General features: G+C 39.9%; 1 pseudogene across 1 annotated transcript; it reads right to left on the bottom strand.

The window, feature by feature from the left end:
* Positions 1 to 6228: 6228 nt before the first annotated feature.
* On the bottom strand, positions 6229 to 24223 carry LOC122559392 (uncharacterized; annotated as a pseudogene). Its single transcript, XR_015760505.1, has 6 exons — positions 24158 to 24223; positions 20536 to 20603; positions 14788 to 14920; positions 10901 to 11097; positions 6656 to 7569; positions 6229 to 6554 (listed from the first exon to the last, which is right to left on the bottom strand). The product of XR_015760505.1 is annotated as an uncharacterized LOC122559392 (transcript).
* Positions 24224 to 26674: the final 2451 nt, after the last annotated feature.

Below are 26674 nucleotides of genomic sequence, written 5' to 3'. Positions count from 1 at the left end.
TGACGCCCTACTGTCCCATTGCAAAGTTGAACCGATGCTGACCAACATGGGCCTGTATAACAACTAAGATAAACTAACTTTTTTTCAAAATTTATATTATTTTTAGAAACAGGATCTAACCTTGAAATTTTCCATAATGGCTCAGCAAATTTATACAATCACTTGGTGAATAATCCAAAGGACTCAGGCTGTTTGTTAGCTGTTCTAAGCTACAGAGATGGGAGGGATGGTGCAGTCAGCCTTAATAGAGGGAAAACCCGCCCCCTTGAAAAAGCTTCAAATGAGGCTAAAAGCTGGTTTCATCTATTGAGACATGTAACAGCTGAAGAACATGCCAACATTCACAAATGACTTTTAAGTGATCAATGGTCATTTAAGTGTGGCATATTGGAGAGTACTAGAATCAGTAGACTCATAACCTTGCAAGGATTCAATGTATTTGGTTATGGGGAAGAATGGTGAAACTTAATTAGGAAATAATGGCAAACCTCTTGGCTTGGCTGAGGTAGTCAATTAAAGGGAAGTAAATATTTGCACATTTATTCATCCAACTAACACATTGTAGTTCTATGTAACTGAGGATCAATATGAAATATTACTGCAGTAAATTAGAAATTCCATAAAACTCAAGTCTACATAATTTGAAGTATTCTGCAAAGATTAAATAGAGTAGTTAAATAATTCATTCCAAAAAGAAAACATCTAATTATGGATAAAGAATGCAATCAAGTGAAAAGCATGATACAAAGATATATTTACAAAAATGCTACTAATAAGGATGCATTACATGCAGCAAGTGAGCCCCACTCCAGGGAGCATATACCTCTGATCTCCTGGGTTAATTAAAGAATAATAACTTCATTTATCAAACACTCAGTCTTCTCACGGGGATGTCACTATACAATATTCCACTAGTCATTTTTCAGGCATGGCGAATTGTTTAAATATTTACCAGTCTGCAATTCTGCTAAAACTGAAAACCTTCAGTGAAATAACCCTACATACTGTGTACAAGTGGGTGCGCCAAAATAATGTTCCTTAATCTTTTCTTGCCTGTGAAGATTTTATTGTGGCTTTGGTGTTGTGGTTAAAGTCTTCCCTCAGATTTCACTGTACCCACAGCAACTGTTAATATTCACAACTTGATGAAGCACCACCAGGTTATCATAAGGGTCACAGTAGCCTTGTTTGAATAGAATCAATATTGAGCATACTGAAACCAACAACAAAAATAATTTTGAATGTTGGACTTGTGGATGTTGGAATGCTGGAAGTAGGATACGCAGAAAAAAAAGCTTGCATTTGTTCACAAAGTCAATATGACAAAGCTACAGGGGTGACTTTAATTTAATCTGCTGATCAGAAATTGCTTTAGAGCAGTTGCAACCACCCAGGCAACATACCTAACCCGGAGCCCCCGGCCTGTTGGGATCTTCACTGACTCCACTAAACAAGTAGCAAGAGCAGCCGCCCTTAGTCAGCACTTTAATATGTGCCAGTTGAGTTCACATTACCGTGCCAACACTGCCAAATGTACTGGAAAGACCAAGTAGAAAATCACAGTCAGCTGTGTTTTTTTTAAAAAATCATTCATTGTGGCCTTCACTGGCTGGGCCAACATTAATTGCCCATTGCAATTTGCCATTGGGAAAGTAGTGATGAGCTGCCACCTTGTACCACTGCAGTCCATTTTTTTATAGGTAAGAAGGGAGATGCAGGATTTTGATCCAGGAACAGTGAAGGAACCACAATATATTTCCAAGTCAGGATGGTGAGTGGCTTGGAAGGCAGATTGCAGATGGTGGTGTTCCCATATATCTACAGCTCTGCTGTTTAAGAAACCTTGGTGAAGTCTGCATTCTCACCAGGACAGTCCAATGTGGAAATGAAACAGGCTCATTAAGTGTTGTTCTTTAAGAAAAGAGATCCTGTTGATGTCAGAAGTACTTGAGTATTCCCTTGGTGCAATCTTTTTCTCTCTCCTTCCCAATCATAGGGACATCTATCGGACATCCCAGCAGCTATACCCAGTGATTTACCTGTTCAGAGTCTGATTTCTAGGCAGCACAGGTTCATGGCACTACCTGCTTGGGATAGTGGGAAAGTCCACATGTGCCAATTTGAAATGAATTAGGAATTCTAGCCCTGCTACTAACTAAGCTCACCTGACAAAAATTAATTGAGAACACAAATTTGGGTCCACATTTTACACAGAAATACATCGGTATAAGAAATCAAACATAGAAATATGTCATTCAACCGAAACAGTGGGTGTGTGCATGAGTGTTCACCCTCATCACAAGCAAATAGTTCTAATACATAAGAACAAACAGCCAGAAAGGGCTTCACTACAAACTTCCAAAAGCATTTCAAAAGAAAACATTTGCAGGTAAATTCCAAACTGATCACTGAAAAGATCTAAAGATGTTTTGTAAAATAGCAATACAGTCACTTGGGGTAACGTTCATAAGATAAAAATCCAGTTTAAAAAAAATCCAGTCACACACACACACATTGTCACATCCTTAGTGACACAATTCAGGTCAAATTTAGAATTTTAGACTGGACCTACAAATGTTAGGTCATTATTAGAAATGGCATATTGTAACAGGGAACAATGAAAAAGCAGGAAAATATGGTTAATGTAGACAATTTAACTTGAACTTCCAGCACAACATGATAGACCAAATCACCTCTATTCATGTTGTAAATTCTTATATTATCTTCCATTGCCACTGATAAAGTAACAATGATTGCCAGAGGCAGCATTTAACAACTTGAGTAAAATTACAAATCACTTTCAAATGATACACAATCAAATTGAAATAGTCAAAGACTTGGACGTTTTATTTTATAAAAGCAGTTACAGCTAAAAAGATGCTGGAAACTGCCATAGAATCTTTAAACAAGGATATGACAAAGTTTCTGGTCAGTCCAAATAAATGTCAATTATAAATCATTGGTGATTGTTCAGTTAGCATGTATCAAACTTCCTGGATAATACTTCAGCAAATTAGAAACCATGAAGGATTATTATTACCGAACAAAGACATTTTGACTTGTCATAGAGATGAACAGCAGAGAACAGACCCTTCAGTCCAACTCGTTCATGCTGCCAGATATCCTAAATTAATCTATTCCATTTGCCAGCACCTGGTCCATATCCCTCTAAACCCTTCCTATTCATATACCCATCCAGATGTCTTTTCAATGTCGTAATTGTACCAGCCTTCACCACTTCCTCTGGCTGCTCATTCCATACATGGACCACCATTTGTGTGAAAAAGTTGCCCCTTAGGTCCCTTTCAAATCTTTCTCCTCTCACCTGAATCATATGCCCTCTAGTTCTGGACTCCCCCACCCCACAGAAAAGACCTTGTCTATTTATCCTATTCACGCCCTTCATGATTTTATAAACCAATGTAAGGTCACTCCTCAGCGTCCAATGCTCCAGAGAAAACAGTGTCAGCCAATTCAGCTTCCCACTATAAAAGGATATGGGTCAAGTGCTGGCAAATGGGACTAGATTAATTTGGAACATCTGGTCGGCATAGACGAGTTGAACCAAAGGATCTGCTTCCATGCCGTACATCTTTATGATTCTACTACAAGACAAAATGTATTTGTTCAGCAATAACAATACTTTAGCAAATTAAAAACCATAAAAGGTCATCTAGAAATGTTGGCACATGATAACTGAACAAGCAGCAATGATTTATAACTGACGTGTATTTCGACTGACTAGAAAGTTTTGTCATATCCCTGTTTAAAGTTTCTATGCCAATTTCGCCAGGACAATTTACAAGAATACCTGTTCAAGGGGAAAACGAACAGGGACATTATAAAAGAAAAAAGTTCACAAGTGGACTCTGTTTGGAATGCTTCAATTAATAATGTTTTGCAGTTAATTGTCAGGCTTGTTTAAATTTTTAACCATATCATCTGACTCTGATTGTTCGAGACATTGCCATGAGAAAGGAAATGAACAGGTGCGACCTATTTTGAAGAAGGCAGAGTGGGTGCCTATGTCTATCTATTTGCAAAGAACATAGCCCTGTTTTTCAATACACCACATTGCCATCCTGGCTGACTACTTAAAACTGGTTATCAAAACTTAATTCTTCACTTACACAGGATTATCCAGTAAATGTTGTCCAGTTGCAGAAGCACAATTAATGTTGGACACGATGTTACAGGTTTAGCAAGCATGAGCTAGTTGGTCAGTACCTTGCTCATTGTGAATAGGCAAAGGGGTATGGTGCTTGATATGATCCTCCAACCATTGGGACATATGGTCTACATTCCTAAAACTACAGTGGTACTGAAAATGACTAATAAATGGTGTATTCTCCAGGCAAAAACTCATAACAATAACAGTTCATTTGCTATCCAATCAGCACTGTCCCCTTGTCCAGTATAAGTGTTGTTTTTCTCCTTAGACAGGTATTTTCGCAAATAGTCCTGATGAGAGCAAGACAAAAAGCATCAACACAATGTGTCATTTTTCAGCAATACTCAAGTTCTGTTGTGCAAAATGACAAAGTAATCTCATTTGGAAAACTTGTTTTACATGTATATAATAAATGTTAACCATGTACAGGTTTAAAACATTAGTATATATATCACAGATATTTACATGATATCTTTATTACAGACAAAAGTATTCTCATGCCTAACTAAGTTTCATGCTCAGTTCATTAAGTAATCTGCAGAAAAAGAGATTTTGTCCAGTTCAGATTTTTATTCCTGATTAGGTGCTAGTGGATAATATTTCTGCATGTCGATGTTATAATTTGACTGAGTATTTTGGCAATGTCCATCTATTGTTACATTATTTACATTGTCAACCTTGAAATCAGTGGAATGTATCATACCTTCTGACTTAGAAATGTTTAATTAGATTTACAATCAATGGCACAATGTAAGTCAAACACCTGAATTATAATAACTTTAGTCAAATGAACCAGCGTCAAATCTTTTTATATCATTTAGTCAGTCAAACGCCCAGGAACTACCAATGATCATGGATGGAGCAGAAAGTTGTACTATTCCATAGCTTTGCTCCTGCCCTTAATGGATATACTGGGGTCAATGGTACATATCCTTGGCAGGCATGAGCCCACGCCAGTTGTGCAGCTCATGTAATCTCTGTTTCTAATGCTTCAGCAAGGCAGTAGGAGAGAATTAGCTGTGTTGCCTTTCCATAACTGACCCTATGATATTTTTGCAGCAGTAAAATAAAGTTAGTTTAAAAATGGCTAGTTTTCCATTCAGCCATGCCATAATTCTACTACTCACTTGCTGATTCCAGTATTTTAAGTATTAGTATCCCAGAAACCTCCAAGGATTGCAACAGTGCTGGACATGAAGGATGCATACATGCTTATCCAGTAGTCCAGGAGTGGGGTTTCGAAAGGTTCTGAAACATATTTCACAGATTTGCATTTCTTAATTATATATGTCTAACCACATGTGGCTGGTCAAGTTGTGTGTAAAATCTTACTACTTACAAGGGATATAAAGGGTGTAGTCATGATTTAAGAAGGTCCTGTCATCAATTCAATCCAACGCATGTAGACCGCAGCATTTTATGGTTCAAAGGCATTCAGGCATGCTGTATTCAACAATAAAACTCTTTCTTTTACATGGGAAAATCTTGTAATTGCCTCTTCTATTTTGACTAAAACTACATTGTACTTTTTGCGTGACAGAGCTGCATGGCGAAAAAACTTTAAAATCTTTGTTACGACCGAAGAGCCAATTCCCCCCCCCCACTTTCCTTGATGATAAAAGGTGCACAGTCTGCCAATACCAGTGAATATTAAAAACATAATTTCTTATTTTTATTGAAACAAAATAACTAGTGTTAGAAAAGAGATTAATACAAGATCTCAGACTGGCTCCAATTTCCTAAATGACCGCGCTTCTAAAACATCTTATTGATCACGAAGGAATCCAAAATGATACAAGAAGTTATTTTACCAATGCAGACAATTTATCATTGAATATGTTCCATCATCTCACCCTGTAAGCCATTCCTATATATACAGGCGATACTAAAAAGCACATTAAAACCGCACTCCTGCTGTTCCCTGGTGGGAGTGGTCAGCATCCTAAGTTTCTTCTCACTGGCCAGTGATTCCTGCAGGGTCTGGGTGCAAGTTGGAGCCTGAATATGGAAATGCGAAGCTAAAATTTCTATGGGCCTCAATATGTGGGTTTGTCACTTGCCTGAACCACATACACACACACATCCTGACTAGTGTGGACTAAAAATATAACTGTTACCATTCGATTACCCATCGGATTTCTTTCTCATTAAGGCGAAGCAAATTGACAACAACCTTCTGAAAAGCTTCTCACTGTGAAGATGCTCGATGTGGTGCTGGAGTAGGACAAGTCATTGTTATTATAGGAACCTTACCACCATTAGATAATTCAATAGTACGTTCTGTTGAAGGACTTTTACGCAGCATCAAGTTCACTGATTCTGGGAGTCGCAAACAGTTCTGTTCATCCTTAGCTTGAAAAGTGCACTTTTCGTCACAGTAAAACTGATAAGATGATGCATTTATATTCACAGCCATTTCATGATTCATGGTAGATGTTTGTTCAGTTGTTTCGTAGAAATAGAGCTGTTTCAGTGTCTGCTGACTGCATTCAGTAATCCTAGACTATGCACACTCTGATAACAAGGGGAGTGTTGGTGACAAGGTTGCTTGAATCTCCAGTCTTGCTTCTGTCCATAAAAGCAATTAACACAAAACTCAGTAGATTCTTCAGGAAGTGAGTAGCTAACATCTCGGTTTAATGACGGGTACAAGATGTTTCTTTCATAAGCAGCCTTTCGTGCTTCTCTTCAAAGTCTCCTTTTCAAAGATATCCTTCCATTCTTCTCCCGTTTTAGGAACATTGCGAACCAACATTTGAGGATGATTATGCCCATCAAATGACTTCTTTGGGACAGACTTCCAAGGCTGCTTCTGATTGTGCCTTCTCATGCCAGACTCCATGAGAGGAAGTACACTTCCAGTGTGTGCTCGTCCCTTCTCGCAAAACATAGGATTGAAGTCAGAAATATATTCTTCTCTTGTTTCCTCTTCACCCACAATAGAACTAACTTTACATTTTTTGTCAGAACATTCGCTGATGGTGCTGTGACAAAGAGTTCCTTCGGAGATCTTGCCAGCACTAGACTTCATAGATGTTTTGCTTAAACTGGTTGCTATAGAGGAGTTAGATTTAGTTGATTGAATTTTGGCACCAGGATGCTTTGTTATTTTGATCATCTTTCCTTCAGGCTTCTCACAAGTTGAAGTTAGAAAAGTAATGTGTTGAACTGAACTTGGGAAAACAACTGTAGGCACCAGGTGAGGGAAAAGGTCTGGATGAGCTTCTTTCTCACTGCGGGTACTTTCTACATTTCGCACACAGTCTTCTAAGCACAACTTGTCAGTGCTAATTCATTCTGCATGGTTTGCAGACTGACTTACAGATCTGCGCTCAATTGCCTGGTGCAGGCTTATTCTATTCAGACAAGGCAAGTGACAGTTTTGTTCAGGTTCAGTCCTTCGAAAGGGAAAAATAATTAAACTTTTATTGAGAAACAAAAAATAACAGTATTGTAAATCACTTATGAAATACTACTGTATTAGAGATAATTTTGGAATTCTTTTGCTCTGTGAAAAATAGTTTATTTTTCTTAAATTCTAATTTGAATGCTATTGTCTTCAAGAATTCTTAATTTCATGTTAAGAATTTGTAAATAATCAGCATTTTAGATTTTTTTCTGAAGTGAAATGAGTATGCTTGAGCCAGGATTTTAACTTGAGATGTGGGCTGGGCAGACAGGCATTAAGATGGACAGCAAACAAGCTCAATTTCAGCAGCACAAATCCTGGGCCTCACATGCATAAGGTCATCAAAGAGTTACATTCCAAGGTCCAGGATTATATGCTGAAAGATGCACGAAAGCTTGGGGTAGGGACTGCAAGTCTCAATCCTACTGTTTAAGACCCCCTCAATGCAATATACCAATTCAACTATGTAAAAGTCGTCAAGCTGTATGCGTGACATGAAATGAATATTGGAAATATAATGTGTGCCTTTAAATACAGTGAGACACTGCACATAGGGCTTGCACTGAAAGAATCTGATCTGTTTTGCATTTTCTAATGTCAGCATTGAACTATTACAGAATGTACTTCTACAAATTTTACGAATAAAGTATATTTTGAGGAAAACATTACAGAACAGGAGGCCATTCAGCTGGTTCTCTCTGTACTGCTTCTCTGCAAGAGCAACTCAGTGACTCCCACTCGCTTACCCTTTGCCCAAAATCTTGTAAAATGAAAATCAAAGGTCATCGACTTGAAACATTAACGCAGTTTCCTTTTCCACAAATGCTGCCTGGCTTGCTCAGTTAGTCGTAGTATCTGGGTTTTTACTTCAGAGTTACAGCACCTGTAGCATTTTGTTTTTATTTTGCTTTTAATAACTCAGTCCTGACTTTCATTAATAATCCATATTGTCCAAGTGACTGCTAATTTTCTCACTGATTTTCAATTCTAAAAACTTTCCTTTCATCCAAGTTAAACTAATTGGCCTGTAATTGCTTGGTTTATCCTTATACCCTTTTTCTGAATAAGGGCGTAACCTTCACCATTCCCAGTCCTCTGGAATCACTGTGCATCTAAGCAAGATTGAATGATGATGAGAATGTCTCCATAATTTCCAACCTTATTTCCTTCAGCATCCCCTGGTGCAGGTTATCAGACCTGGTTTTCAGCTGTGTCAGTCGAGGATATTGTAAAGATACAAAGGACATCAGAATGGTAAACAATATCAGTTTTTCATTTTTTTGCTTTTCTATGTATTTTTGACCCTTCTCTAACTGTATTGTTCAATTTTTCTCAACTGTCTCATCATAGGTTTAATATTGTTCCAAAATGGCTGTCTGTTTTGTGCCTGTCTATTTTGTGCATCATAAGGATGAAAGTAACAGGACCGAGAGACTTTAACCTCACCTTCATTTACTTTAATAGATTGCAAACAGATAGAGAATATCTAGGACAAGTCAACAGTTACAGTCCCTCAATTAAGACATCAAGTAAAGATGTGCGATCTCAGATTTACTTATATTACAGATAGCATTTGCAAGTGAGGACAGTCATTAGAGAATAATGGTTCCCTTCTAATATTACTCAAGTGTTTTCAAGTTTTAGCAGTGTCCATGGAGCCACTTTTTCACTCTCTACCTTTCAGATTGAGAGCTACACAAGAAGGGAGCAAGGGAGGGTTAATTAAATAGGTGAGTGTTTAAAGCATTAGTGACATGTTTAAATGGTAGCGTTATAATACGTCTAAGTTGCAAGGGAGCATAAAGAATGAAGTTTGTGCCAACACCATTTAACCTGTAACATCCAAATCAGTAATACTCAAATGGAATACCAGTTTGTTGTTAAAAGGCAGATTTTCAAATCAGCCTGATAAAACAAGGTAAACTGAATTTCCTTTTGAATAATGAGCAGCTAAAATATACAACAATACTATATAAAAAAAGCTAAACCTTAACAAAGGCTGCTGGCTGTGCAGATTAATCATGCTTTTACTTGAGATAGACTTTAGTTTTTTTACTTAAAGAGTGGTAGAATACTTGGGACCGCTTGCATCATTTACATTTATATCTAATCTGCACAATCTAGGTCAAAACACCACAGTAGTTTGGGTACTGTACCATGTCTTGTATGAACGCTTTCATTTGAATTTGGCTTCCAATCAGTATTGGCAGTAGGGATGAGAAGCATTATGTAGAATATTATGGTAGATTTCCTTTGCTAAGTAAACCAGTTGGGTTTTTATGACAATGTTAAACTTTATTGTCTCATTTACAGTTTCATAAAAGTGAATTCCAATTCTGAAACTGTACTGGTCAAAGGTTATGCTTGTCAATGATTTGTGTGATTGTGCGATTTGGAATTATGAATTTACAGCCTTCGGATTAGGAGTCTGATGTCTGATTTACTATTCCAACTGCATAACCACTGCATTACCCTTTTCAGTTCATGAAAATCCCTTGATCCCATGATTACTTACAGAAATGGTTGATTAGGCCCACAAAAATAATGCATTTCATTTAGGTATATCCTAAAATGCATTTAGTTATGCACCATCACGGTGTGGACTTGTTGGGCCGAAGGGCCTGTTTCCACACTAAGTAATCTTTATTGGTGGAGTGACTGTTTGAATCAGGTAAAAATGAGTTAAACAAGCTTGCTTTATAGAATAAATTCTGATAAGACAGAATTTTCTGCAGGACACATCTCAACTTTTGCTGCAGACAGAAGTAACTGCAGAAGCAAAAGAAGTAACATCAGAGAACAGAAAATAAAGTAATAATTAAACTACAAGACAGAAAAATGTAAACTAGCAAGAGACAGGAAACAGAAAGAAATCTAAAATAAATTAACAGTATACATTTTTAGTTTATTTCCCAAATGGATTTTTAAGTAGTGTGTAGGCAATATTTACAGGAGTTAATTTGCTCTGCTTTATTCTGTAGATCAGGATAATGTTTGGGAATTACCATTCTCTCATTTTATATTGAAGTAGCTCTGTGGGTTAAAAAAAATGCTATACACTATTATTGTAATGCATTTGAATCAACTAAATAACAATTTGTTTCAGTACCCAACCATTTTGTTGTAAATTCAAAATATGTGTGCCACAAGATGTGCCATTTCAAATTATACTTAGAATTTTAAAAAATATTTCTATCCTTAACATAGAAATCCTCCTATGTTCAAAGTTTGACCTGTCAGCCCAGTCTGAACTTCTTTCTCAACTCTGATTCTGCAATTCATTAAAATGGTAATACATTCCAAAAAGAGCTTCAATTCACCTGGTATTTCCAGTTTCTGAAAAACACACTGCTGAAATTCGCTGCTGATTATTACCAAGTTTTCTCACAGAGCCCTTTGACAATTTCATACTTGCAACAGAATCTGAGGAACTATTTCTACTCTTTGCACTTTTCATCTCATCATCATCCACTGTGTCATGTTCAATCTGGAACTTGTCTGCCATCTTTGTTCCAACCTGGTTTGCAAAGGGGGAGAAAAAAGGCATACAAAGGCTTCACAATTCTGCAACAGAAGAAATCACAATAAAATCATTAAGAATATGAGAAATTTGGCCCAGCAAATGTGACAATATTTCCAGGACAGCTGCATTTGTAGTTGAGATGAATAAGGCATGTTCTGATTGAAACATACAATATTCCAATAGCTCTGGGAAAGGTAGGCTATGAGAGATTGTTTCCTCTGGCAGCCAAATGTACTGGGAATAGCCAAACTGGCAACACAACTCAGCAACTGGGATCCTTATTTGCTCTAGTGACTTGATGTAAAATTTCAGCTCTTGTGAAGAAAAGCACCTCATCAAGAGACCAAATAAAATCATAAAATATGTCATTCTTCACAAACAGCAATAAATCACTTGCCCTATTTTTAAAAGTTCAAAGTTTGTGCGAAGATTTGTAGCTCGAGTGCTCGTTGTTGTGGTTCTGTTCGCCAACCTGGAAGTTTTTGTTGCAAACGTTTCGTCCTCTGGCTAGGCGACATCATCAGTGCTTGGGAGCCTCCTGCGAAGCGCTTCTTTGATGTTTCCTCCGGTGTTTATAGTGATCTGTCCCTGCCACTTCCGGTTGTCAGTTTCAGCTGTCCGCTGTAGTGGTTGGTATATTGGGTCCAGGTCGATGTGTTTGTTGATGGAGTTTGTGGATGAATGCCATGCCTCTAGGAATTCCCTGGCTGTTCTCTGTCTGGCTTGCCCTATGATAGTAGTGTTGTCCCAGTCGAATTCATGTTGCTTGTTGTCTGCGTGTGTGGCTACTAAGGATAGCTGGTCGTGTCGTTTCGTGGCTAGTTGATGTTCATGTATGCGGATTGTTAGCTGTCTTCCTGTTTGTCCTATATAGTGTTTTGTGCAGTCCTTGCATGGTATTTTGTACACTACATTAGTTTTGCTCATGTTGGGTATCGGGTCCTTTGTTCTGGTGAGTTGTTGTCTGAGCGTGGCTGTTGGTTTGTGTGCTGTTATCAGTCCTAGGGGTCGCAGTAGTCTGGCTGTCAGTTCTGAGATGCTCCTGATGTATGGTAGTGTGGCTAGTCCTTTTGGTTGTGGTATGTCCTCGTTCCGTGGTCTTTCTCTTAGGCATCTGTTGATGAAGTTGCGCGGGTATCCGTTTTTGGCGAATACCTTGTATAGGTGTTCCTCTTCTTCTTTTTGCAGTTCTGGTGTACTGCAGTGTGTTGTGGCCCTTTTGAATAGTGTCCTGAGGCAGCTTCGTTTGTGTGTGTTGGGGTGGTTAATTTCATAGTTTAGGACTTGGTCTGTGTGTGTGGCTTTCCTGTATACCCTTGTAGTGAATTCTCCGTTCGGTGTTCTCTGTACCATCACGTCTAGGAATGGGAGTTGGCTATCCTTTTCTTCTTCTCTCTAGTGAATCGGATTCCTGTGAGTGTGGCGTTGATGATCCGGTGTGTTTTTTCTATTTCCGTGTTTTTAATGATTACAAACATGTCATCGACATATCTGTTTGTAATCATTAAAAACACGGAAATAGAAAAAACACACCGGATCATCAACAGCACACTCACAGGAATCCGATTCACGAGAGAAGAAGAAAAGGATAGCCAACTCCCATTCCTAGACATGATGGTACAGAGAACACCGAACGGAGAATTCACTACAAGGGTATACAGGAAAGCCACACACACAGACCAAGTCCTAAACTATGAAATTAACCACCCCAACACACACAAACGAAGCTGCCTCAGGACACTATTCAAAAGGGCCACAACACACTGCAGTACACCAGAACTGCAAAAAGAAGAAGAGGAACACCTATACAAGGTATTCGCCAAAAACGGATACCCGCGCAACTTCATCAACAGATGCCTAAGAGAAAGACCACGGAACGAGGACATACCACAACCAAAAGGACTAGCCACACTACCATACATCAGGGAATTCCTAGAGGCATGGCATTCATCCACAAACTCCATCAACAAACACATCGACCTGGACCCAATATACCAACCACTACAGCGGACAGCTGAAACTGACAACCGGAAGCGGCAGGGACAGACCACTATAAACACCGGAGGAAACATCAAAGAAGCGCTTCGCAGGAGGCTCCCAAGCACTGATGATGTCGCCTAGCCAGGGGACGAAATGTTTGCAACAAAAACTTCCAGCTCGGCGAACAGAACCACAACATTTTTAAAAGTGTTAGAACACACATCATCTGAACAGTCCATTCACAACAGGGTGTGTCATACTGTGTAATAATTGGAAATTTATGGCTGATGATGATAAAAAGTGAATGTGCAATCCATGCATTCATGAGAATTTTTTTGATGGAGGTGAGGTAAGCAGACATATCCACATAGGCATTTCTCTCCAAGTATCTCTATTGGACATGTATAGCTTGAGGGGAACAACTCCATTAGCACAGGCTAAGGTGAGAAGGCAGGCCCAGATGTATAGCCACACCCAACAGAGAAAGTTTGCATTGAAGTTCGAAAGCAGTGCTGTGATTTAACAAAAAAGATCTTTATTATAAATACCTTTATTCAGTCTAGCCAACTGAGTTAGCCCACTCTTTGTTAGAGGAATGATCAGAAAGGAACATATCATAGAATTTGCTAACCACAGTTTTGCTGTTATGGGCAAATTCTTTTGGATTAATTAAAAACCAAAAAACTGTGGATGCTGTCAGTCAGGGACCTTTCCTCAGAGCCTGTTCTGAGGAACGATCACTCCACCCCAAAGCGTTAACTCTGATTTCTCTCCACAGATGCACCAGACCTGCTGAGCTTTTCCAGCAATTTCTGTTTTTGTTTTGGATTAATGGTGTTTTCTCAGTTCAATTTTTGGCTCATTTCTCCTAGACAAAGTAACAACTGCTGGAGCATCACCAGATCTTCCTTTATTTCTTCAGAGATCCAGCGAATTAATCCAGTTAACATGGAGGCAGTGAATGAATAGAGGGCTGCCTGAAATAAACAATACCAACTATTTGCAAAATATATAGGTTATCATCAGAGGCTATAGGAGATTTGGTTCACTCTGAGGGAATTCAGGTCTTACTGATTGCATGAGGCTCTCTCTCTTAACATTGATAAGGAGAATCCCCTCCTCAGGACCAGTGCAGAAAATGCAGCATGCCAAAATCATTACATGGCCCAGATTAATAAGGCTCTGACTTTATAGAAGCAGGCATTTACTTAACCCTATTCCATGGGCAAAATTATGGTGGATAAACTAATAGCAGGAGTTTCAATTTTCGACTATTTCGACGGAGTTAAATTCAGAGATTAATTTTTTGAGGGTTTGACAAGAAAAGCTGAGACAAACAGCACTTTATTTCAAACCATTACCTCAGTAGCATGTATTGCAAACTGCAATTGTACTGAGTTGCAAAAAATAGTATACTTTAAAACATGTATTAACTTAGTAAATTGAGTTAATAGTCAGTCTGTATTGAATGATTTAATGCTGTGAAGGTTTCCCACCATCAAATTTGTCAAGACACTCAATTTGCTTTTAAATACTCAATTTATGAGAACTGCGCTTGTCTAATACAACAAGAAAATGAGTGAAAACAAAACTCAACTGCAATTTCTTAGTAATTAGTAAAAGGGAGTAATTTGAGTAAGTATCAACAATTGTGGAAAATATAATTCTTATCTGATGAATAATGAAACATTAATATGAAATTACCTTTTGGCATTTGGATGATAATGGTCCATAATATTGTTGCAAAGCTGAATAATACCCATTATCATTATCTGCTAAACCAGCACAATTTTTATTTGTGATTGTTAATTCTTCTTCTGCATTTTGCATGAACTTTCTGAAGATATAAACAAACAGAGATTTGATTGCAATCTTCCACTCAGTGCAATCACAGGTAAGTTAAACTATTGAAATTTGCTTCCATTTGTATATGAATTGAGTCATTACAAGGTTGTCCTGCAATATGCAAAGGTGTATCATGAAATGAGTAAAGCTGAGAAAATATAAACTTGTTTATGCTGGATTCCAACACACAGCCTTTTCTTCCTTTCCTATCTCCTGTGCACTTTTCACTATCATCCATGTTACCACTGTTCCTACTCTTGTAGCCTCTGAAATAAGAGCAGTGTAACAAAAAGTGAATATCTACTCATAACTCACCACTTTCGACAATTCTTACTAAAACTAAAATCATTAATACACAGTAATGTTCTTTATTCATTTCTTTTTGAAAAGATGCAATATTTAAAGAACTTCATCTACACGTCTGTCAAGCAATGTACTTTCAATTTTACTGCAGTAAACCATAGAATTAAATTTTAATTAAAATTTAAACTTCATGGAAATAAATACTTTTAAAAAGATTAAGGCAATTCATTGTCAAGCGGTGTGCAATTCTTATTTTACAAAAGTATCTATAGCTTTTATATGTTTACTTGTTACCAGATCCAGACTGCTGCTTGTTATACCTAAGTTTATTCAATAAAGACTTAACATGAAAAATTAAATATTTTCCAGTCACAGAGTCATAGAATTGTACAACACAGAAACAGACCCTTCGGTCCAACTTGTCTGGTCCAACTGACCAGACAAATCTAGTCCCATTTTCCTCTAAACCCTTCCAATTCATGTACCCATCAAGATGACATTTAAATGTTGTAATTGTACCCGCCTCCACCACTCCATCTGGCAGCTCATTCAATACACACACCACCCTCTATGTGAAAATGTTGCCCCTTAGCTGCCTTTTAAATCTTTCCCTTCTCAACTTAAACCTTTGCCCTCTAGTTTTTGACTTCCCTACCCTGGGGTAAATTCCTTGGTTGTTCACCCTATCCACCCCCCTCATGATTTTATAAACCCCTATAAGGTCACCCCTCAGCCTCCGACACTCCAGTGAAAATAACCCCAGCCTATTCAGCCTATCCCTATAGCTTAAACCGTCCAGCCTTGGCATTATCCTTGTAAATCTTTTCTGAACCCTTTCAGGTTTCACATCCTTCCTATAACAGGGAGGCCAGAACTGCACACAGTATTCCAAAAGTAGCCTAACCAATGTCCTGTACAGCCGCAACACGATCACACAACTCCTATACTCAATGCACTGACCAATCAAGAAAAGTGTAACAAATGCCTTCTTCATTATTCTATCTACCTGCAATTCCACTTTCAAGGAACTATGAACCTGCACTCCAAGGCTTGTTTGTTCAGTAATACTCCCCAGGACCTTATCATTAAGTGTATAGGTCCTGTCCTGATTTGCCTTTCCAAAATGCAGCACCTCACATTTATCTAAACTACATTCCATCTGGCACTCCTTGGCCCATCTGATCAAGATCCTGTTTAATCTGAGGTAACCTTCTTCACTGTCCACAACACCTCCAACTTTGGTGCCGCCTGCAAAATTACTAAACCTATGTTCACATCCAAACCATTTATAGAAAGGAAGAAAAGCAGTGGACCCAGCCTCAATCCTAGTGGCACACCAGGGGCCACAGGTTTCCAGACTGAAAAGCAACTCTAATATACTTTTCATTTAAAAGTCCCGTGAACAACTTTTGTTCATCCATTAATGTGCCTGGTTTTGAACAGTCTGTATGACTGATAATGTTATTAAAAATGGGAGATTAACCAGAGGATGATTGAAATAGATCAGGAGAAAATAATAAATGAGGGTTTCAGTAACATGTGAACTAGGTATTGCCGAATATGTACAATATTACAAAGGTAGAGGTTGTCAGTCTTCAGAATGAAGACCATATGGCATCAGTAGCTCAGCTGAAGGGTTGAAAGAATACCAAGGTAGCAAAGTGTTGCTCAGCTGTAGGTAATGGCTAGGGAGAGGGTGAAACCAGTACCAAAGATGTTTGAAGCCAAAAATGGGTTAAGGCCAAAGATGACGGCTTTGGTCTTCCCAGTGTTTAGCTCAAATAAATTGATATTCATCAAAGAACGGGATGAACAGCAAGCAATTTATAGAATGAACAGCAACAAAGTGAAGTGTGTAAAGATTTTAAAAACAGAAATTTAACCAAAATAGGAACTAACAGAGACTGGGAGGAGATGCTAAGTCTCGTAGCTGATATAATATGCAAATAAAGTTGAATAAATTAGCAAAACTTAAAAACATTTGCAGAGGAAAGAGCAGCAATTGCTCCTGTAGGATGTGAAATTTTGAACAATAGGTGTTAACTCAGATGGCTCACATTTCTCAAACTCAAAGCATCAGAACTTGAGAAAGACACAGTGACAATGCAGCAGATGAGGCTGGGAAATAAGTTTACTAGTTTAATGGTAGAATTTAGAAGATTATCACACTGACTAATGGGAAAAAAGTAGGCAATGAAAACAGAGATGGATGGCGATTTAAGAGCAGTGAACAGCTAAAAGGAAAAGTTACAACAGTTTGCAGGGCAATTAATGCTCTCAATCAGACATTATGGTTTGGTTTCTAGGAGATAATGGAGGCCGTGTATGCCATTAAATAAACATCTAAGGGATTAAAAAAGAGCTGGTAGGGACATTAACAATTTAGCTATAAATGGAGCATTGATAATATTTCCAGAGTAAGAGAAATTGATCTCTTAGAGTCCTCAAAGCTTTGTTACCTGCCAGATCAAGAAGTTGGCATGGTCAATGTAAGAGCAAATTATGTATGGTTATGCAAAATTAATTATGGAAATTAGGAAACAAAATTAAAACAGAATTGTACAGACACATGATCGCTCTTCTGACAATGTAGGAGAGGAGAATTAGGGAGGAGTAACTTCACGTAGGGATTTAAATATGTGGGGCTGGATGTTACATAGAAACCCTGCAGCATGGAAGCACACCATTCAACCCACCGAGTCCTCACCAACCCTTCGAAGAGCCCACCCAGACCCACACCCCTATCCTGTCCCTGTAACCCTGCATTTCTCATGACTAATCCAGCAGGCTTGCATATCCTGAGGCACTATTGGCAATTTAGCATTGCCAATCCACCTAACCTGCACATCTTTGGACTGTGGGAAGAAACAGGAGCACCCGGAGGAAATCTTGGCAGACATGAGAGAACCAAGGGTAGAATTGAACCTTGGTGCTGTGAGGCAGACGTGCTAACCCATGAGCCACTGTGCCATCCCATGCCTCCAGAGGTGTGTTTTCAGGGTCTGAGCATGCAGTATAAGGCAGGAGACTAGCCTACGACCTTCTCAGTCACACCCAAGCACAATTCGAGGGATTTATTATGCTCCCGAGAAGCATGTTGGGATGTCCTACTTGATTTATTAATTGAGAAATTGTGCCATAGGGATTATCTACTACAGTCTACTGCAAGTCTTCCTTGGGCAATATACATCGTTGGATTCCTTCAAACTATAAGATTGGCCTAATTGGCAGCCATATGCAATATGGCTCGAATCGATGTACAAGCTTGATGCTGAAATAGGACTCAGGTTGCAGCATGATGTCTACCTTTGGTACAGTATATTACACAAAGGTACAAGTGAGCCTATGGCCACTACCTTTGGACTTGAAAAGTGTCCAACATACCTCAGATTACTCTGGAAGATTTGATCAACAGGTGAAGCTAGCTACTTTGTGCTGTTATTACACAGCAGCAACATAAGTAGTTGTTGCCAATGATAGGTGCTGCCACCAAGTCAAAAAGACATTCTGCCTAGCACATAAATTTGAGTGCTGTTGTGATGCCAGGTAGGGCATTTGTTCCAAAGACTGGCAGGGTGCATCAAACAGCATGGTTGCTCCCCACAGGTAAGGTACTGACTGTAACTAAACAACCTATGCTTACAAACCTCACAAATGCCCAACATGAGGATCTCAAGTTGCTAAATCAACTGAGTGTGCTAAGAATTACTGAAAACCAATTTAAGATCATCAGTGGCCCTGCAATGGGGCATACCTGCATCTACTGGAAATTAAACACACTGACGTACAGAAGCCTGTTTCTTACAGACCCAAACAGCATATGCAGACATTGCATCTATTTTGAGTGAGCATAGTCAAGTGGCAGCTATTCTTCAGTTTATTCCTCAGGGCATTGTCTTTACCGATCAGAGTACACCTGCCTGGTTTAAATTTAATTAAAGCTTGGCATTTAACTGTCAATCATCATGTAACTGGTGCATTCTTCAGGACAATGCCCCTTACAGAGTACATTTGCCAATCAATTGGCATACTCTTTTCATAAGGTACAAAAATGTCTTCCCTTTCACATTGGCGTAATCAAGAGGAAAACTTTATTAAAATCTGCCTTTTCAGCAATACTCATGTTCAACCATTTTAAAGGCAGTACATAAAATAAAGTTTTGTTGAGGATGGAACGCAAGATAGATCATTTGGTGAATCCAGAAGTGACTGCAGGAACAGGAAGAGAACAATACTGGAAATATTCTATGATTTGATAAACAAAACTAGGTGCAAGTAATGGCAGTCTCACCCAGGTGTCCAACTGGGGACAAGTGTTCAAGGAAGATGAGGATGTCAATCCTGGTCAAAGTCTGAAGAAAGATCAATAAGCACAAGAAGGATAGTCATAGAAGTGGATCTCTTAACATGAACAAAAATAAAAATCAGCAGAAATGGACAAAACACACAAAGAGTGGTAGTTGTTTAGAGAGTGGCACGGAGGCTCAGTTGTTAGCATGGCTACCTTACAGTGCCGGGGACCTGGGTTCGATTCCAGCGTTGGGTGACTGTCTGTGTGGAGTTTGCACATTTTCCCCGTATCTGCGTCGGTTTACTCCGGGTACTCCGGTTTCCTCCCACAGTTCAAAAGATGTGCAGGTCAGGTGAACTGGCCATGCTAAATTGCCCATAGTGTTAGGTGCATTAGTCAGGGGTAAATGTAGGGAAATGAGTCTGTGTGAGTTATTCTTCGGAGGGTTGGTGTGGACTTGTTAGGCTGAAGGGCCTGTTTCCACACTGTAGGGAATCTGATCTAATCTAATTATCTTCCACAAATAGCAAATGGTCAACTGACTACCACTTCATGCTACAACCAATTTAAGAATAAACTGTGTGTCATGTAGAGTTCACTTACATTATACTGAATAAATTCACTCCTGGCGTATGGTTGTAGGCTTTTCTCTCAACGACTGACCTAGCTTCTATAATGACTATTTCAGGTTAAGTCAGTCAGAAACAATATCTTGAGTGCTGATTAATAATAAACTAAACTCTGAAAATAGCAACAGATTGCTGATGCAACATAAGAGAGAGAATTCCCTCAGGAAAAGGAATACAATATTGCCATTTAGAAGGAAAGTTTGGAAGTTTTCACAAAATGAAAACTTCAGTCCGAATCCATCTCATCAAATTTCTGGCAAGCATGGAAGCTTGAAACAATATTTTAACAGTCACATGTTTGAATGTTTTCTCTAATGAGCTTCATGTTTTCTAAAAGTGAGATCTACAGTCTTTGTTGTTACATGGAATTTATGACATCTGTACTTTTTTTGTACCAGACATTCAGTGGCTGTCATGCAATTGTGGCAATTCACATCAGACGATGACTTTACCTGTGCAAGATGTCAATAAGTCATTAACCTGTTCTTTTTTTACCATGTTACATTGTCTAAATCTTCTCTCCCCACACAAACAATTTTTAATTACTTTTAAAAGTCTGTCTTTATTCTGAAAATCCAACACATTTTTTCCCCAAAAATGCCCAGAGGAAAATATAAATTGCGAGTTGAAAATACTGCTCACTTTTTCAGATAGGAACATCAGCATTATGTGGATACTGCTGTAAAATAAAGCCCAGTTCGTCCATCTATGATTCTTTATTTCAGAGACTTGCAATCATGCCTGTTATTCTCAATGTTTCCTTTGGTCTTTTGTGCAAAGCGACATGGTTCTGTGAATATATTGTATATATGTGTTAAAATTGAAGCTGTTAATATCATTTAAAATATAAAATTACCATATTTAAAGGTTTAGAAACATACAGGAACATTGGAACAAAGGTAGGCCATTCAGCTCCTCGAGTCTGTTCCACCATTCATTGAGATCATGGCTGATCTGTGGCCTAACTCCATACACCTGCCATTGGCCCATGTTCATGAAAACCTTTTGCTTCACAAAAATTAACAACTGAACATGCATCCACTGCTGTTAGGGGAAGAGTTCTAAACGTGTGTGTGTGTATGTCTGTGTGTGTGTGTGTGTGTGTGTAGGAGCATCCTAACAGTCTGGCTCTAATTCTTACACTAAGCCCCCTAATTCTAGAATGCCCAACCGGTGGTAATAATTTATCTTTATCTACACTGTCTTTTCTTTTTAATATCTTGAAGATTTTGATCAGATCTAAACTCTAGAGAAACAGGCTTAATTTCGGTAATTTCTCCTCATAACTTAACCTCTGAAATGCAGGTATTATTCTGGCAAATTTACACTGTACTCTCTCTAAGGCCCAGGTATATTTCCTAAGATATGGTGCCCAGATCTGCTCACAGGACTCCAAGTGAGGTCGAACCAGAGTTTTGTATAACTACAGCATTACCTCTGCATCTTGTACTCCAGTCATTGAAGTATAAAGATCAGGATTTTATCAGTTATTTTCTTCATCACTTTATGATGTTTCAAAGGTCTATATACCTGAACCCCTCTTTGGGCATTTATTGTTTTTAAACTTTATACCGTCCAGAAAGTACCCTGATCTAACTTTTCTCAATCCAAAATGGATAATATCATACTTACGTTGAACTCCATCTGCTGCAGTTTTGCCCAATCACTTAGTAATCAACTACTTCAATGATATATAGACATATTTATGCAGACAAATGTCATGACTGTTCTGATGAAAGGTCATCAACCTGAAATGTTAACTTTGTTTTTCTTTACAGAATCTGTCTAACCTGTGAAGTATTTCCAGTATTTTCAGTGGTTGCAGTAATTGGTTCTTATGTAATAAACTGTCCTAGATTGACATTCAATATTATTTTGGTAAGCTGATTATAAAAAACAATTACTCAAAAGTGTACTGGGGCAATATTTTCTCTCTTCAGATCTGAAGTTTCAGAAGTACACTGTGATCTGACATACCCTGGTTTAATTATTTTCTATCCAGAACTACTTCATTCTGAAATTATGGTTTAGACCTCAATACCGATTGCTCAGCATGACTTTGCATGGGCCCCAGCTATGTCTGCCTCTTCATAGGGTATGTGGAACAATCCATCTTCCGCAACTACACTGGCCCCACCCCCCATCTTTTCCTTCGCTACATTGATCAAAAGGAGTAGCCATGGGCACCCGCATGGGCCCCAGCTATGCCTGCCTCTTCGTAGGGTATGTGGAACAATCCATCTTCCGCAACTACACTGGCCCCACCCCCCATCTTTTCCTTCGCTACATTGATGACTATATCGGCGCTACCTCGTGCTCCCACGAGGAGGTTGAACAGTTCATCCACTACACTAACACCTTCCACCCCGACCTCAAATTCACCTGGACAGTCTCGGACTCCTCCCTCCCCTTCCTAGACCTTTCTGTTTCTATCTCAGGCGACCGAATCAACACGGACATCTACTACAAACCAACCGACTCCCACAGCTACCTGAACTACACCTCCTCCCATCCTGCCCCCTGTAAAAACGCCATCCCATTCTCCCAATTCCTTCGTCTCCGCCGCATCTGCTCCCAGGAGGACCAGTTCAAAATATGTACAACACAGATGGCCTCCTTCTTCAAGGACCGCAATTTCCCCCCCGACGTGGTCGACGGTGCCCTCCACCGCATCTCCTCCACTTCCCGCTCCTCCGCCCTTGAGCCCCGCCCCTCCAACCGCCACCATGAGAGAACCCCACTGGTCCTCACCTACCACCCCACCAATCTCCATGTACGGCGCATCATCCGCCGTCACTTCCGCCACCTCCAAACAGACCCCAGCACCAAGGATATATTTCCCTCCCCTCCCCTCCCCTATCAGCTTTCCGTAGAGACCACTCCCTCCGCGACTCCCTTGTCAGATCCACACCCCCCACCGACCCAACCTCCACTCCCGGCACCTTCCCTTGCAACCGCAGGAGGTGCAACACTTGCGCCCACACCTCCCCCCTCACTTCTCTCCAAGGCCCCAAAGGAAACTTCCATATCCGCCACTGATTCACCTGCACCTCCACCCACATCATCTACTGCATCTGCTGCAGCCGGTGTGGCCTCCTCTATATTGGGGAGACAGGCCGCCTACTTGCGGAGCGATTCAGAGAGCACCTCTGGGCCACCCGGACGAACCAACCCAACCACCCTGTAGCACAGCATTTCAACTCCCCCTCCCACCCCACCGAGGATATGCAGGTCATTGGACTCATCCACCGCCAAACCACAACAACGCGACGGTCGGAGGAGGAGCGTCTTATCTTCCGACTGGGAACCCTCCAACCGCAGGGGAAGAACTTGGACTTCACCAGTTTCTTCATCCCCCCTCCCCCCACCTTGTCTCAGCCGAATCCCTCCAGCCCGGCACCGCCTTCCTGACCTGCAGTCTTCTTCTTGACCTCTCCGCCTCCATCCTACTCTGACCTATCACCCTCACCTTGACCTCTTTCCACCTATCACATTTCCAACGCCCCTCCTCCAAGTCCCTCCTCCCTACCTTTTATCTTCTCCTGCTGAACACTCTCTGCTCATTCCTGAAGAAGGGCCTGTGCCCGAAACGTCGAATCTCCTGTTCCCTGGATGCTGCCTGACCTGCTGTGCTGTTCCAGCAATAAAGTTTCAACTTTGTATCACTTAAGGTGATGAGTGGAGTCCAGGGTAATGTTGCACTGAGAGTTACTAAAGATCCTCCCTGTAGTTCCCATGGATCCACATTGTGACAGACAGTAGAGAAGCTCAAGAAATTGCTGATGCAAAAGACATTTTTTTCACAACATTTTTCACTAAAATACGTGTTTCAGTGATGAAAATATGCTCAGATTGTTACAAAAAGAGATAACGATTCTACGCAATATAATACAAAAAAAAAACATGCTGAAATAATTTCTATCCTGTATATTTATCAATTCAACTTCTACAAAAGTCAAGATAACTCTTACTATTTCACTGCAAACTTTAGTATAGAAATACTTACTGATGCTTCCCTTTGAAGCATTTGTTCACTGCTAGTCATGAACTTGGCCTTGTACAACGTCTCCATGGTGTCAAATCTCCATTGAGTTTTTCTTGAAATAATCAAATATATTGACAATCTGACTGAATAACACAATGAAAAAATACAAGCAGTGAGTAACAAACCATGCCACCGTAATTCAACTGTTTTTGAACATCAGCAGAATTCAGGATACAAAATTTAAAATTTCATGGTTATGAGTTTGATTTATTGTTGTGGAGAAAGTGAGGTCTGCAGATGCTGGAGATCAGAGCCGGAGACACCGGGTCCAACAAAACTTGGACCCAACCAGGACAACCAGTACTTACAACAAATCCGAAGCCTCCAGCAACAGACCTCCCTCCGGATCCTCCGCTCCATGCTTGCAGCCATGTGCCGCTACCTACATTCCCTGCAACTCGACCTACCCCAGCTCAGGACAACACTCTCACACACCTGCAAAGGACCTCTACTGTTCTTCATCCACAGAAGGATCCATAAACTAAACAAACAGTTCTTCCTGGCCATATCGGAAATCAAAGACAGTAAGTACCAAAAACTTTCATGTACTTACCCCCACACTCCGGATTCCTCAACTGTTCCATTCCTGAAGAAGGGCTTATGCCCGAAACGTCGATTCTCCTGTTCCCTGGATGCTGCCTGACCTGATTTATTGTTGTCACTTACCGAAATACAGTGAAGAGTGTTATTTTGTGTGCTATACAAGCGGATTATACCATATAAAGAACATCAAGGTAGCAGAACATAGAGCAGAATGTAGTGTTAAAGCCACAGAAAAGGTGCAGAGAGAGAGATCAACATTAACATTTGAGACGTCAATTCAAAAGTCAGATAACTGCAGGGAAGAACCTGTTCATGAACCTGTTCTTGCACATATTCAAACTTTATATCTTCTGCCTGCCAGGAGAGGGTGAAAGGGAGTATAACTGGGATAGGAGGCGGCTTTGGTTCTTTTCCTGAGGCAGCGGGAAGAATAGATGGAGTCAAAGGATGGAAGGCTGGTTTGCGTGATGGACTGGGCAGTGCTCACGACTTGCAGTCTCAGGATGAAGCACTGCCTTCCATGCTGTGATACATCAGGATAGGATGCTTTCTACAGATTTTGTGCACATGCTGAGAAAAATGTACATTAAAACAATCTTTATAACTCAAACCTTCCATTCCCAGCAACATCCTGGCAAATCTTTTCTGAACCTTCTCCTGCTTGATAATATCCTTCCTAAAACAGCGGACAACCAGAACTGGACACAGTACTCCAGAAATGGCTTCGCCAACGTCCTGTACAACTTCAAAATGACTTCCCAATTCAAAAGTCTGAACAATGAAGGCAAGCATGCTAAATGCCTTCTTAACCACCCTCTCTGTATGTGATGCAAATTTCAAAAATTATGTACATGAACCCCGAGGTGTCTCTGTTCTACAACACTAGCCAGGGCCCTACCATTAATTGTATCAGTTCTACCCATATTTGCTTTACCAAAATGCAATACCTTGTATGTATCCAAATTAGAACATAGAACAGTACAGCTCAGAACAGGCCCTTCAGCCCACGATGTTGTGCCGTCCACTGATCCTCATGTATGCACCATCAAATTTACATGACTATATGCATGTCCAGTAGTCTCTTAAATATCCCCAATGACCTTGCTTCCACAACTGCTGCTGGCAACACATTCCATGCTCTCACAACTCTGTGTAAAGATTAAACTCCATCTGCCACTCCTCCGCCCATTGACCCAAGTGATCAAGATCTCTTTGTTATCCAAGATAACCTTCTTCACGTTGGACATTTGTTGGAAATTATAACCAAGAAAGATTAATTTTAAAACATACAAACACCATTCACGATAGTTCATTTTCCATTGTACAGTTCAGGATTAATCACTGTGCAGTTGAAAAAAAACGACACTTTCGTCTGCCCACTAACTCCAAACCTTCCAGTTCCCATCCAGCCTGGCCAATGGCTTGTACAAACATAGCTGACATTTCTTAGTGCTCAAGAATACAGTACTGGATACATCCCATTTATTTAAAGTCAGTCGAAGTTTTAGGCCAGTATTTGTTACTCGACGTTTGCTCTAAATGAGTTTGGTACAATGTTGGGCATAATTTAACATTGGTCCATTCCTGCCTTACACAGTAACTTTTTTTACTTCACGCAAAAGTCGACTTACTTGTCGAATTCAGGACCTGCAGCCTGTTTAATGATTTTTCACCCAATCTGTCAAGTCCGTGCAAACTCCCACTCTAACGTTTATCCAGTTTCACATCAGAGAATAATTGCAAAAGAAGTGCAGAGACTGCAAAAATAAATAAGTTCTCCTGCTGTCCACCCCACCGCCTCAAAAACCTCATTTACTTGAATATCGCGAGAGTCCTTTGTAAATGACTTTGAGTTTGTGGGCCTGAATATAGTCACCCCCCACTAAGCTGCTGGGCAAGGGGGGGCAGGAGGGGGCATCTGCTGGCACCAACGAC

Source organism: Chiloscyllium plagiosum, unplaced genomic scaffold (assembly GCF_037043375.1).
Source record: "Chiloscyllium plagiosum isolate Xiang-an unplaced genomic scaffold, Cpla_swu_hap1 HiC_scaffold_19, whole genome shotgun sequence".
In the NCBI taxonomy this organism is placed as follows: domain Eukaryota; kingdom Metazoa; phylum Chordata; class Chondrichthyes; order Orectolobiformes; family Hemiscylliidae; genus Chiloscyllium; species Chiloscyllium plagiosum.
This window is presented reverse-complemented; position numbering and strand designations above follow the sequence as displayed.